Below are 13,141 nucleotides of genomic sequence, written 5' to 3'. Positions count from 1 at the left end.
TCGCCGTCGCCCGCTATGAGCTCTCCCCCTCTAACCCCTCTCCCTCGCCCCCGGCGGCCACCATGGGTGCCGCCCCTCCCCGAGCCCATACACACACACACACAAGCATGCATGAACACACACACACACATACATATGTATTTTGTATGTTTAATTAGTTTAGATTATTTAGTGTTTAATTAGTATATACGTATTTTGTATGTTTAATTAGTTTAGATTATTTACATTATTATTTTTTCACTATTATATATGTATGAATGCATATTAGATGGATATAATTAGTGTTTAATTAGTATGAAATTTTTTTATATAATGTTGTTTTTCATTTTTTTAATGGATGTATAGAAGTTGTGTTTTCTGTTTTTAGTGTTAGATGCTTAATTAGTATGAAATAGTATATAGATTTTTGAAATAGTAGAAATGTTAGAAATTTTAGTTATCAAAATCCAATCATTAAAAAAATATTACTTTTTGCGGGCATATAGCTAGTATTTGTTCTCGACGATGCCCGGCCCGCATCCTCTCCGTCGACCCGTCCGCGATGGCGTCCAGCCGACCCATGTCCGGGACTGGGCTCCGCCGGGCTGGCACTGGGAGGTGCTGCCTGGAGGGGCGCGCCGCTTGATGAGGAACCCGGCCCCGGGTCCCGTCGACCCTGATCTCGTTTGGTGGCGTTCGCGTGGGCCAGTTCCGGTGCGGAGGGACCCGGCCCCGCCGGAGGTGGTACGTCGTCGTGTCAGGGAGGAGGACGAGCACGTCCATCGCTACATGGTTGTGTTAGAGGGCGGCAGGTTCTCCAATACCTGGCAGTATCTTCGGGGATCTCACTTCAGCTATGATCCTGTGAGGGTTCCTTCTCTTTGGGTGTCCACTGCCCGCGCCGCAAGAACCGCGAGTGTCCTAGATTCTTCTGTAGTATTCGATCTTTAATTAGCTAGCCAGTGATGTACTATTCAATATTATATATTATTCGAGACGATATATTCGAGATTATATCTGTTATTCTAGACGAAGTATTCGAGATTATATCTATTATTCGAGACGATGTAATTTGAATACTAAATTGTTTTATATTTCTTTTGAATTAGTTAAATAAAAGCTATGACAGACAATACCGACAGAGAGGGAGAACAGACCATGTTTGATATGATACGCGGGCCAGATGATGATCAGAATAAAGATTATGACGGCTCCGAATTTCTAAACAACACCGGAGAGGGTGATATGATATTCGATCGCGACGACCGAATTGATGAAGTCATGAACTACAATTATGACGATGATGAAGAACATGTTGATCCTGAAACAACAAAGACCGGCGAGGTATATATATTTATATAAGCAGGTATCTGGTGATCATTACATGTTTTAAATGACTTGAAGATATATTAACGAATCGATCTTTGTTCTTTCAGCCATCCAGATCGAGCAAATCTTCAGGCAAAAGGACGAAACGAGGCCCGAACAAAAAGTTGAAGGAGGGCGTAAAGTACAATATCGAGGCAGTCAGACCTAATGGCGAACCATTAGCGCCTAAGAAGATTGCGGACAAGTTCATTCGTCAGTGCGGAGTTCTTGTGAAGGACCAACTCCCGATCTCCCTTCAAGAATGGAGAGAGCCAGCAAAAGACAAAAGACAAAAAGGCAAAGAGGACGCTGCTCCACGTCCAGATGTTACTTTTGTCGACAAGAATCAAAAAGATCTGCTTTGGGATACTCTCATGAAACATTTCACCCTACCAGATCATTTCACAGAAGCAGATGTGCAGAAAGTCAAGGACGCTGCTCTTAGGAAGATGGCGGTTGCATTCAAGAACCACAAGAATCGTGAATGGGACAAGTACGTCAAGGGAGGAAGGAAGACTCCAGTATTCGAAGGAACACTAGAGAACCAACGTGCTCATTGGGACGATTTCGTGAAATTCAAGGATTCGGAATTAGCTAAGGAACGGTCAAGAATAAACAAGAAGAATGCCGAAAAAAGGATAAGTTCCATAAGCTGGGGCCAAGTGGCTATGCGGTGGCAATGCCTAAGTGGGATAAGTCTGAGAAAGAGATGGAGGATGCAGGTGCCGCTCCGGTTACTAAGAGCTGGCCCCCCAGGGTCAGGACTTGGTTCTATGCGCATGGGGGGAGTTGGACCCGAAGACAGGCAATGTTTCGACGAGGGCAAGTCTGAAGGGAGCCGACGATGCGATACTTGTTGCAATAGAAGAGGCACGATCGGGGGTGTTCGAGCCCAACAGAGAGAACGACGAGCTTACGCGTGCCCTGGGAAATCCTGAACACCCGGGAAGAACACGAGGCAAGGGCGCTATTCCGTGGTATGAGGGGTTTTCAGACTGGAACACCGACTACAGAACCCGTGCGAGAAAGAAGATTGCGGAGGAGAAGAAGAGGAAGATGGAGGAGGAGCAGAGGAAGCGGGACTATGAACGCCTTCAAGGCCTAGAAGCAAGTCAAGCGGAATTGGTAATCAAATTCCAGCGGCAGCAGGAGCAGATCGACTCACTTACCCAACAAAGGGGGTCTCAGCAGCTGCAGCAGCTAGCGAATGATCCAGCATTGGATAGCACCGCCCCATCCATGCCGAGAAGCAGCGTGGGTTCCGCCCCGGACAACGCAATGCTGGGTAGATACCCCGTGGATGACATCACGGAGAACACTAGCTGCGAGCTACACGTCAAAATGAAGAACATATCCATGAAGGTGGAGGACGCCGTTGCTTTTACAAATCCCCCCGAGGCAACCTTCCATTGCAACCCGATTCCAGCGGGCTATGCTCGTGTCTTGGTTGATGATGTGGTGGACCCATATTCAGAGCTAGAGCTTGACTATCCTGGAGGTGACGACGAGGGCTTTCTCGGAGACGCCAAACATCGTATCATCCTATGGAAAAAGGATTGCATCATCTTTCGAAGGCCACCGACACCGCGTCAGTCGACTCCTCGTCGAAGTCCGCCACCGAGTCAGCAGTCTCCCGCTCCTGCAAGTCCACCAAGTCCGGCAAAGTGTTAGGCCACTCCTCCTCCAAGTCCGGCAAAGTGTCAGGCCACTCCTCCTCCTCCAAGTCCGCCACAGCGTCAGACGTCCACTCCTCCTCCAAGTCTGGCACAACCTCAGGCCACTCCTCCTCCAAGTCCGGCACAGCTTCAGGCGGCCACTCCTCCTCGTCCAACTCAGCCCCGTCAGCCGTCTCCGCCGCCTCAGCAATCACAGAAGAGACACCCCGCAGCTATGGTGCGTAGCGGTACGAGTCGAGGTACATGAAGTACAGGCGGAGGCAAGCGATATAAATATGGTCCAAGCCTCATGCCTCTTCCGCAGAGGGCTTATGACAGGTCCGAGGAGGAAATCGCAGCCATATCGAAGTCCGAGGTGGAAGCCCATTTTGCACCGAAACCGCCACCGCCGCCAAGGGAGAAAGTGCCTGAGGAAACGACTGACCACTTCATTCGTATGGCTCAACCACCAGCTCCCAAGCCTGTTGACACAGACTATGAGCGCCACATCAGGAAGTTAAATCGAGCACGTCTACGTAAGGAGGCAAGCTCGGGATCGAGCAAACAAGAAACAACTTTCAAAAAATGCGGGAAAACCATTCCCCAGCTGGGAGAACAGGCGGCGCAATCGATCCCCTCGCTTGTTGTGCCAACAACACGTGACAGTACGCGCGCCCAATATTATTATGGGCAAACAGTTTATGTTCCTGAGGTGGGCAATGTGGTAATAACGGAGGAGCATATAATGCAGGCTGAAGTTCTCAAAATCACTGTTGGACAACTCCTCGAGATCGAGCCCATGCCTGTGCTTAGAGAGGATGAAATAAAATAGAAATATGTCCGGGGCCAACCTTTGGTCGAGCCAGACAAGGTCAAGAACCTCCCAACGAGAATATATGAATTGCATGAATGGTACATGAACATTATCAAGATTTTCGATCGATTGTCCCTCATGGTGAATGTCAAGAAGGAGCATTACTACCATGAGAAAGTTGTGTCCGTTGAGTATTCTGAACTGTTTCAGTTATACAATCAAGACACACTCGACAAATCTATCGTCAGTTGCTGTTGTCTGTAAGTGATTTCTTTCTGTAACTTAAGTTTCAAGCTAGCTGTAGTGATCCTTTTGATCAATCATTACCTGTAATTATCCTCACTATATTTTTTTCTGTGGTATTATATGCAGGATGAAGATGTATGAAATGAGAAAAGGTGGACGCTATGGCATTGGGTTCATTGACCCAAACACCGTTAATGAATACACATGGAAAATAGATGCACGTCATGAAAAGGCCGTAGAGGACAGCATGCTAGAGTTCTTGAAGCGCCTCAAATACAATGAAGATATACTACTTCCTTACAACTTCCAGTGAGTCACACTGTCTTGTACTACAAATTCTCTGTTTTTGCCTACTAGCTAGCTACATGTTTTTGCTTACATATGCCCGCTTAATTAAGACATGCAAACGTGTGTGCATGCAGATTTCACTGGGTCTTGTGTATCATTAAAGTTGACGCCGGAACAGTTGAAATACTGGACTCACTACTCAAAGAAAAAACTGACTATAACATCTTGTTTGGGATAGTCAACAGGTAATTTCAATCATTATTAACTATATATCTCGGCCTATTTAGTTCGTCATTTCATGATATGAACTATTTAATAACCCCTTTATTCATTTTCTTTGTCGGCGGGCAGGGCTTGAGCAAGGTTCATCAGCGTCACGGAAGGCGAATGGAAAAAAAGGTTCAATGGGGAAGACCCAAGGTAAGTAATTAAGTAGTACTAACTAGCTAGCTAGCTGCCATCTCTTTAATTATCATGCTTGATTAATTATTATCTGATCAAATTTCATTCTCGTAAAGGCCCTGAAGCAGGCGCAGGGGACTGATCTGTGTGCATTCTGCGTTTGCGAGAACATTCGCATGATGGCGTCCGAAAGGAGCAGATCTCAAAGACAGGAATGGGTACGCTTTTCAAAACACTATTCACAATTTTTACACCATTATCGATATCTAGTCACAAAACTAATACACATGCATATTGATCTCCTTCTTAACAGTTCAGAAAGGTGCGAGCGAAGCTCCTAGAAACGGAGCGCGTAGAAGCACTTCAAGAGGAAATAGCGGGATTTTTGCTCGACTAGGTCATAAATCCGAAGGGAGAATACTATTACCCGCTACGCCCTCATGAAAACCACTTCCAATTATCATCGTGCTCCGAAGGCACCAATTAGGCTAATGCCACTGGCTCCGAAGGCAACATGCATATGTAGGAGAAATTGTATATAGCTATACATGTGTGTATGTGTGAATTAATTAATATGATGGTTTGTGAGACACTGATGATATATATATGCATGATTGGTTCTACTAGAAATTATATATATATATATATATATATATATATATATATATATATATATATATATATATATATGCATAACGTGTACAATGTGTAGTATCGTAAAATACCAGCAAACAAAAAAAAAATGAAAACACAAAATTAAATGAAAAAGAAATCATAAAACTAAAAAAACCCAAACCTTATAGTACCGGTTGGTCTTACCAACCGGTACTAAAGGGCTCCAGGCCCCTGGAGCTGGCTCGTGCCACGTGGTTTCCCTTTAGCACCGGTTCGTGCTAAACCGGTACTAAAGGGGGGGGGGGGCTTTAATGATCATACTTTAGTGCCGGTTATGGAACCGGCATTAAAGGGCCTTACAAACCGGTGCAATTGCCCGGTTCTGCACTAGTGCATGTATAGCGTTTAGTCACTATGTACCTCAGTTTACAGTCAGCCATCATGTTCTGCTTGTCATGAGCAGATGATGTTATATGAACACGTCCTCCATCTAATCTAAGGGAGCCTTAGATGAAATGTAATTATGATGTAAGAAGACATCTATGAGCTCCTAAATGGGAAGAAAATCTTAATACGGCCAGGTCACATGCTTCCGAACGAATGGCCCCATCCATCGTACGATAGGTGGAAGCATGAATCTTCAAGAGACCTGTGTATCCGGTGGTTCATTGTTACCATTAATTTATTTTCCAAAAGAAATAAATCCCCTTCCAAATTGTATTGTCCAGCCCGCCGGCGGTGCTCGCAGGTGGATGACCCTCAAACTAGCCACAATGGAGTGTAACATACACTAGTAACATACACATATCTTTAGACTATGTTACTACCTTCATAGTGGGTAGTAACATAAGTGTGGTAACATGCAGAGCTTCATTTATTAGGTTATAGACTCATATTGTATTGGGACATGTAGTGTTACAGTAACTAGCTAAGTTACTATAAGTACCTCTTTCCTCATTAACCCATTGCCACATAAACAAATTTGCTGAGGTGGACTCAATGTTACTGCTGAACTTACTCCCACTGTGGCTAGTCTCACACGCCTGGTACCGCGACGAGCAGGAGCCAGCAGAGCAGCTACTCCGACGAGCCGGCCACGGGAGCACGTGGAGCCCACGCTGACCGTTGCGGTCCCCGCTGACAACATCCGTCCGCCTAGCCTAGATGATCCCAGATCCGGCAGCGCCCGCAAGAAGCAATTTAATTAACGCCGCCAATCCATTTCTCCCAAACTCCGCAAGGTTGCCGGTGAACTTCTCGTCATCGGCAGGACAGCCTGTACGGGTGACTCGCACCGGAAACAAGGAGCACAGGAAGAGCTTGTACGACGAGGCGCTGCAACACATGGAATCGGTGAAGGACTAGTGTGGAAGAAGTGGGATGTTTGCTTGGAGATTCACGCTTCCACGTTTCGTACGATGGATAGGGTCGTTCGTTCGGAAGCATGCCACTCGGTCGTATAAGATTTTCTTCCTCCGGGATGTCTTCAAATAAAATAACATAAACATAAGACCATGATCATTTCAAAATGCTGAAATCATTTGTGTGTAACTTCATTTTTATTTTTTTGCGGGGTTTTGTGTATAACTAAATGCTAATACATTCATCGCAACAAATTCAATAGATTATGATTATGCCTCAAAGAACCGTAACAGATTTTGATTTGACAAATAGTGCTCAAGAATAAAAAAACAATACCCACAGATCACAACCACTGTCGAAACTTAAGTTGATGCTTTGATGTGTTGAGGCTTGATTCCCATTAGTAAGAAGCATCTCCTATGGAGCAATCGGATGCAGAACATAAGCGAAATCAAGACAGCGAATGACTTCACTTGGACCTCACCCCGTGAAACAAGAGACCGTGAAGCCAGTCAGCACGCCGCGTACGCGTACTCTGGACATGTCAAATGAGTGGATCATCGTAGGAAGGCTGGCTCGACATTTTGGGGATAAAGATGTAGGATCAGGTTCTCCAGCGAGACGACCTCCGCAACCTATGTGAGAGGGTGACAGCGGTTTCAGGGAGAGATTTTGGAATGAAAATGTACGCTAGTTTCCAGGGTGAGGACTGAGGACGAGCACGGGGATGCTTGGGTTCGCCGCCATGGCACATGCGGAAGGAGGGGTGAGCGGGCGAATGCACGCTGAGAGCGGACTCCGCGGAGGACGACGTCGGCGCGAGGCCGTGAGCAGAAAAGGTGATGGCATAATGACAACAAATGGACTTGCAGAAGGAGGTCAACCGAGAAGAATCGAGAAGGAACTCGACTATATTTTGGACAACATGAGCCATCAGATACATGCAAATCAACGCCTAATTTTTGTTGGATTCTCTTGTATCTAACCACCGTGGATTTGTGGCATCAAGGGCTGATAATGATTGGCGTTGACGTTGTGGTGAGAATACTGTAGATGATGATGGTAAATTCCATGCATGTTAAAAAACTGTTGTACTGTAATAGTAGAGATAGAGACTAAATGAGAAGATGGCACGCCCTCGTAGGCTAAGGTGGGCCAGGTCGATGATTGAGGCATGTTTAACTCCGAGTTAAATACGTTGGAGGTGACTCAACTTGTCCTGCGCGGTCAGTTTAGTGCCTAAAGTTGCAAAATACATAAAACGGGTGCTTGAACTTGTCCGGCCGTGCAAATACGGTGCCTCCATTCATATCCAGACGTACGTCCAGCCCATGTGGCGTGCCAATGTGGCGGTGGCCCAACTGTCAGTGGCTGGGAGCAGGGAAGTCGCTGGGTGGCCCGACATGAGGATTAAAAAAAACGCTCAAATTTTACTTAATCACATGGGAAAGCCCCACAAATTTATGGATTATGTTGCACGCATAGGCGGTCCATCCGGCCATACTGTGTTAGTAGATATGGACTAAGTCGAACTTTATATATTGTGTTGTTATGCGAAATGTAATTTTGGAGCACCAGCACATTGTGCCCATTTTTCAAGGTCAAAGAAACAGGTTTTTACAGCTAAAAAACTTCTGACATTTTTTGTACATGCACACATAGAAATGTAATATATCCGCGTGTTTCTTTTTCAAAACTGTATTTTTATGTGAGAGATACCAAAAAGACAAATACTTCCTCCGTTCCTAAATATAAGTCTTTGGAGATATTTCACTATGGACCACATACGAAGCAAAATGAGTGAATCTACACTCTAAAATACATCTATATACGTTCGTATGTAGTTCATAGTGAAATCTCTACAAAGACTTATATTTAGGAACGGAGGGAGTACATGCAAAAATCAGCTAATTTTTTTGGCCGGATTATTGTATTTTTTTGCAGGGTAAAATATAACAAAATTTCAAACAATACTTGAAAGTCACATAGAGCACATGCATACATTTTTTGTGAAATTTTTAAAATTTGTATGAAACTTTTAGCCAGTTTTTAAACTTTCAAGAAAGAAACATGCTCAGTGGCCACCGTACTCCAAAATTCCTCTTTGGTTGCTATGTACCCCTCAAACATGTTCAGTTGCTGCATATATATGGCGCTCGTATGGGTCTGCACACTTAATATTCAAGTTCATTATTTTTATTTTTCATATTATTTTCACCATTTGGAAAAGAAACGTAAGAACAAAATACAACTGCCATAAACTTAAAGAAAATGTTAGTGCATTTGAAAAATGTTCAGCATGTTGTTGGAAAATGTTTCACATGTATTAAAAATTATAATGCATTTTTGAAAATGTTTGGCATGCGTTAAAAAAGTTTACAACATGTATTTCTAAAAGAGTTCAATGTGAGTTAAAAAATTATTATGTAAATTATCATTACATTTCTGTAAACACAACATGTTCGATACATTTCTCAAATTTAAGATTATCCACATAAATTAAGTTCAGCCTCTTCGAAGTACACAATAATGAAAACGGAAAATATTTAAAATATAAAATATTTGCATATTGATAATTGTATTTTTCATATGGGAAAATTTATGCGTTATGAAACTAAACAGGAACTTGGAAAAAATTAAAAATAAAAAAATTTGTAGAGTGATGCGTGGATTGTATTTAGTATTTACTTAACTTTGTAGCTAATAGTTGAATTCGAAGCATACTTCTGCCGGCTGGCCAGGTCGTGCTGTTGTTGAACATGATGTGCCAGGTTCGATACCTCTCTGTTGAGTTTTTAATGTCATTTCTCGCTATCATACAGTGTTTTTGATGGCTATTCTATTTATTAAATAAAAATGGGAAGGATTTTTGTAAAAAAGATCCCCACGTGCGGGCCACCCAACGCCTCTTAGACACTGATAGGCGGGCCACCGTCACGTTTGTACGCCACACGGGCTGGATGTACGTCCTCATGCTAATGGAGGCACCGTATTTACGCGGCCTGACAAGTTCGAGCACCAATTTCATGTATTTTGCAACTTTAGGTACTAAACTGACGGCCCAAGACAAGTTGAGGCACCTCCAGTGTATTTAACTCTTTAACCCTGTATCCAGCTTTTTTAGAGTTTTCTTACCTGTGTTTTTGTAGAGGATGGTCAAAATGAGTCGTATATTGTTTTGTTATTAACTGTGGGTGGTGATGTGGTATGAGTACAATGGACGCGTGAGGTTTATCGGGTGTTCGCATGCTGCACCTGGTAGTGACATGCATGCCTTGACCACATCAGGGCCAGCAAACATACAACAAATAGGTCCACCGTTCGTCCCCTCGCCCGCGCCGACATCGTCTGCCGTTGAACTCTCCGGGAAAAAAGTTAGGGTTTCTGCCTCCCGCCGTTGCCGCCGCAGGTCCACCTCCTCTCCGGTGGCCCTAGGGCCATGGGGGCGCGGTGGATCTCGGCAAGGGCCGGCGGGAGGGCTCCATTTTTAGTCGTTTCTTTCAGTTTTGCTAGGGTTTGTGTTCTGCTCAGGAAGACGAGACGGCGGCGGCTCCCTGAAGATGGAATAAAGGTCTCCCCGCCTAGTCCCCGTTCCGACGGCGCGTCTAGCACCGTTGGTGGGCGTGTGGAGGTGTGTCTACGGTGGATCTATCTTTGGTGGATTTGCTCGGATCTCGTCGTTGTTCGTCTACGTTCGCGTGTCTTCGGATTGGATCTTTCTGATCTACATTATTCTTCATCTGCGACGGTTGCTGTTCTGGTGCGCTGGTCCTACGGGGCCTTAGCACGGCGACTTCCCGACTGTCTACTACAACAAGTTGTGCCCGACTCCGGCGATGGAGGGGCGATGACAGCGGCGCGCCTTCGGCTCGCTTCAGTGCTGGTAGTCGTCGCTAAGTGGTCTATGGATCTGGATGTAATTTTTATTATTTCTTGTATTCGTTGCACTGTCATGATTGAAGATGAATAGATCGAAAATTTTCTCGCAAAAAAAAACATACAACAAATAGGCTACGTGTCTCGATGATCGCAGACAACACCATGTCCATCTTTGTCCTCATGTGTGGGACCCACAAGGCTGCGAGCACACGGGTGGTCCACCACATAAATCGACCAAGAAAAAATTAACGCAAACCCACCGGCCCATCGCACCCTGTTGCGGCTGCTCCCCAGTCTATCCAGCGCCAGGTAGCATCAAGGGATTATCGGTTGTTATTCTCATGAATCAAACCCATCCAGAGATTCTTGAAGCAATGGCTTTTACGGAGGCTTCTTCTTCTCTTTCATAATCTTTATTTGAGAAACATTCTTCTTCGAATCAGGGTCAGCTTCTTGTCTGTTTCTGTCCTCGGCTTGTAGCACTTCGAGCAATTCTTTGATGATGTGAGCTGGACCGTGGCAGCGCGCTGGTGGCCTTGTCCCCAGGGCTCCCCACATTTGAAGCAAAGCCCTCTCGCTCGACGATAGTTGCGGAGCGCAGCCACGCGGTCTTCACCTCGACTAGGTTCAGGGCGTTGTTCCACAGCTCTAGCCGCGTCCATTGCCCCGCGATCTTCTGTTGCATCTGGTGGAGCTGGTAACAGAGCGCGCGGTGACGCTGCTGGCGCGACAATTGCTGCCAGCGGTCACACAGGAGGTCGTGGTAGCACTTGATCGTATCGTCGGTACTCCCGTCGTGGCATCGCCTCCACTAGTTCTTCCTTGAATGTAGCCAAGGAAAACATAGAGTCCAAGGTTTGGACATGGTGTAAAGCGACCCCAGCACATATTTCAGCCCGTATACCATCATGGAGTTGAGTTGTAAAATAAGTTGGATGAAATCCCGGATTATGAGAAAGGATTTGGTGCATCAATTCCTCAAACTGCCCCATGTACTCAGCCACGGACCCTATCTGTTTTAACATGTTAAACTGACGAAGATGCCCCTAATATTGATCACGACTAAAATTTTCAATGATTTGCATAGATCCTCCCAACTGAAGGATCTATTGTCTGACTCATGCAGTTGGAGCCAGCGCGCTGCGGTGCCTGTGAAATGCAGGGTTGCCACTCTAACCCAGAGATCCTTCCGAATGCCATAGACTCCGAAGTATTTTTCGCATATGGTTTTCCAGAATCGTTGGTTCTCGCCATCGAACTGGGTAAAAAAATCCAATTTCGGCAGGGCACAATGCGCTTGATGTGAAGGCAGGGGCGGAGCCAGGATTTGGACATGAGGGGGGCGGGGTAGATAATAATTTTTCGAGAGACACAACACAGTAATATAGTCTCAAACGTATAGTTGACATGATTGTATTGCAACATATGTCAGGTAATATAAAAAAGAAAACTGCATATCTATGAGTTGCATATCAACTGGACTGGGGTTAGAATTAGCATCTACAAAGATGGAAAACTCAAAACGGTGCCCGGGCTCATCTGCTCCCTCTCAGCAAAAAATTCAAAAAAAATACTAGAAAAATTCAAAAAATTCTAAATTTTTTTGTGGTGGTAGATAATTTGACACGTGAGGTGCGCCCCAAAATTCAACTCATTTGGACATCTGAGCAGCTCTCGGAAAAAAAGACAAATCGGGTCAAAACAGTGCGTGAACAGTATACATTTTTACAGACCCTGATTTTGTCTTCTTTGCTGAGAGCTGCTCAGATGCTCAAATGAGTTGAATTTTGGGGCGCACCTCACGCGTCAAATTATCTACCACCACAAAAAAAATTGGAATTTTTTGAATTTTTCTAGTATTTTTTTTGAATTTTTTTCTAAGCGTGGGTGCAGATGAGTCTGGGTGCAGATTAGCCGCACTCCTACAAAGATTTGCATTTGCCATGAGAGTTTGAGCTAGAAACAATGGGCTTGAAAAATGAGTTGGAAAGCACAAAACTCAGCGTGGGAGAAGCACAACTCGGCACAGCCATGCACACACCCACCGCTACTCTCCCTCTTCGGTCCCGCTTGGCAGGGTCTTGAGTCTTGAGCTTCAGCTCGCCCTGGATCTCACTGTCTCATAGGCCCGGTCCGTTGGTGCACACTGACGGCTGTGGGGCCGCCATGTCAGTTGTGACAGCAGCTAACACAAGTTTGTTGCATTAGCATATTTATAGATGCTCGTAACTAATTAATCGTTCATGCGGAGTTGGAACTTAGCAGCGAGTCTATATATATAATGGATATAGACAGATAGTGCCACCAAACACTACTAAATGACTGAATCAAGTCACGTATACACACACACATCACTTGTTTAAGCATCAACGCACGTAATCATATTAGTATATGCATTTTGTACACTGCTGCATATGCCAACTTATATTATTATTGGGCCTTGCTTCGGTAGACCCCCCCCCCCAACAAAACGTAGAAGGGCAGATTGGTCATACGAAAGAAAGGTATGCCCAGCTTGTATTATACGGATGTA

This window comes from Triticum dicoccoides, chromosome 7B (assembly GCF_002162155.2).
Source record: "Triticum dicoccoides isolate Atlit2015 ecotype Zavitan chromosome 7B, WEW_v2.0, whole genome shotgun sequence".
Taxonomy (NCBI): domain Eukaryota; kingdom Viridiplantae; phylum Streptophyta; class Magnoliopsida; order Poales; family Poaceae; genus Triticum; species Triticum dicoccoides.
Note: the sequence above shows the minus strand (reverse complement) of the source record.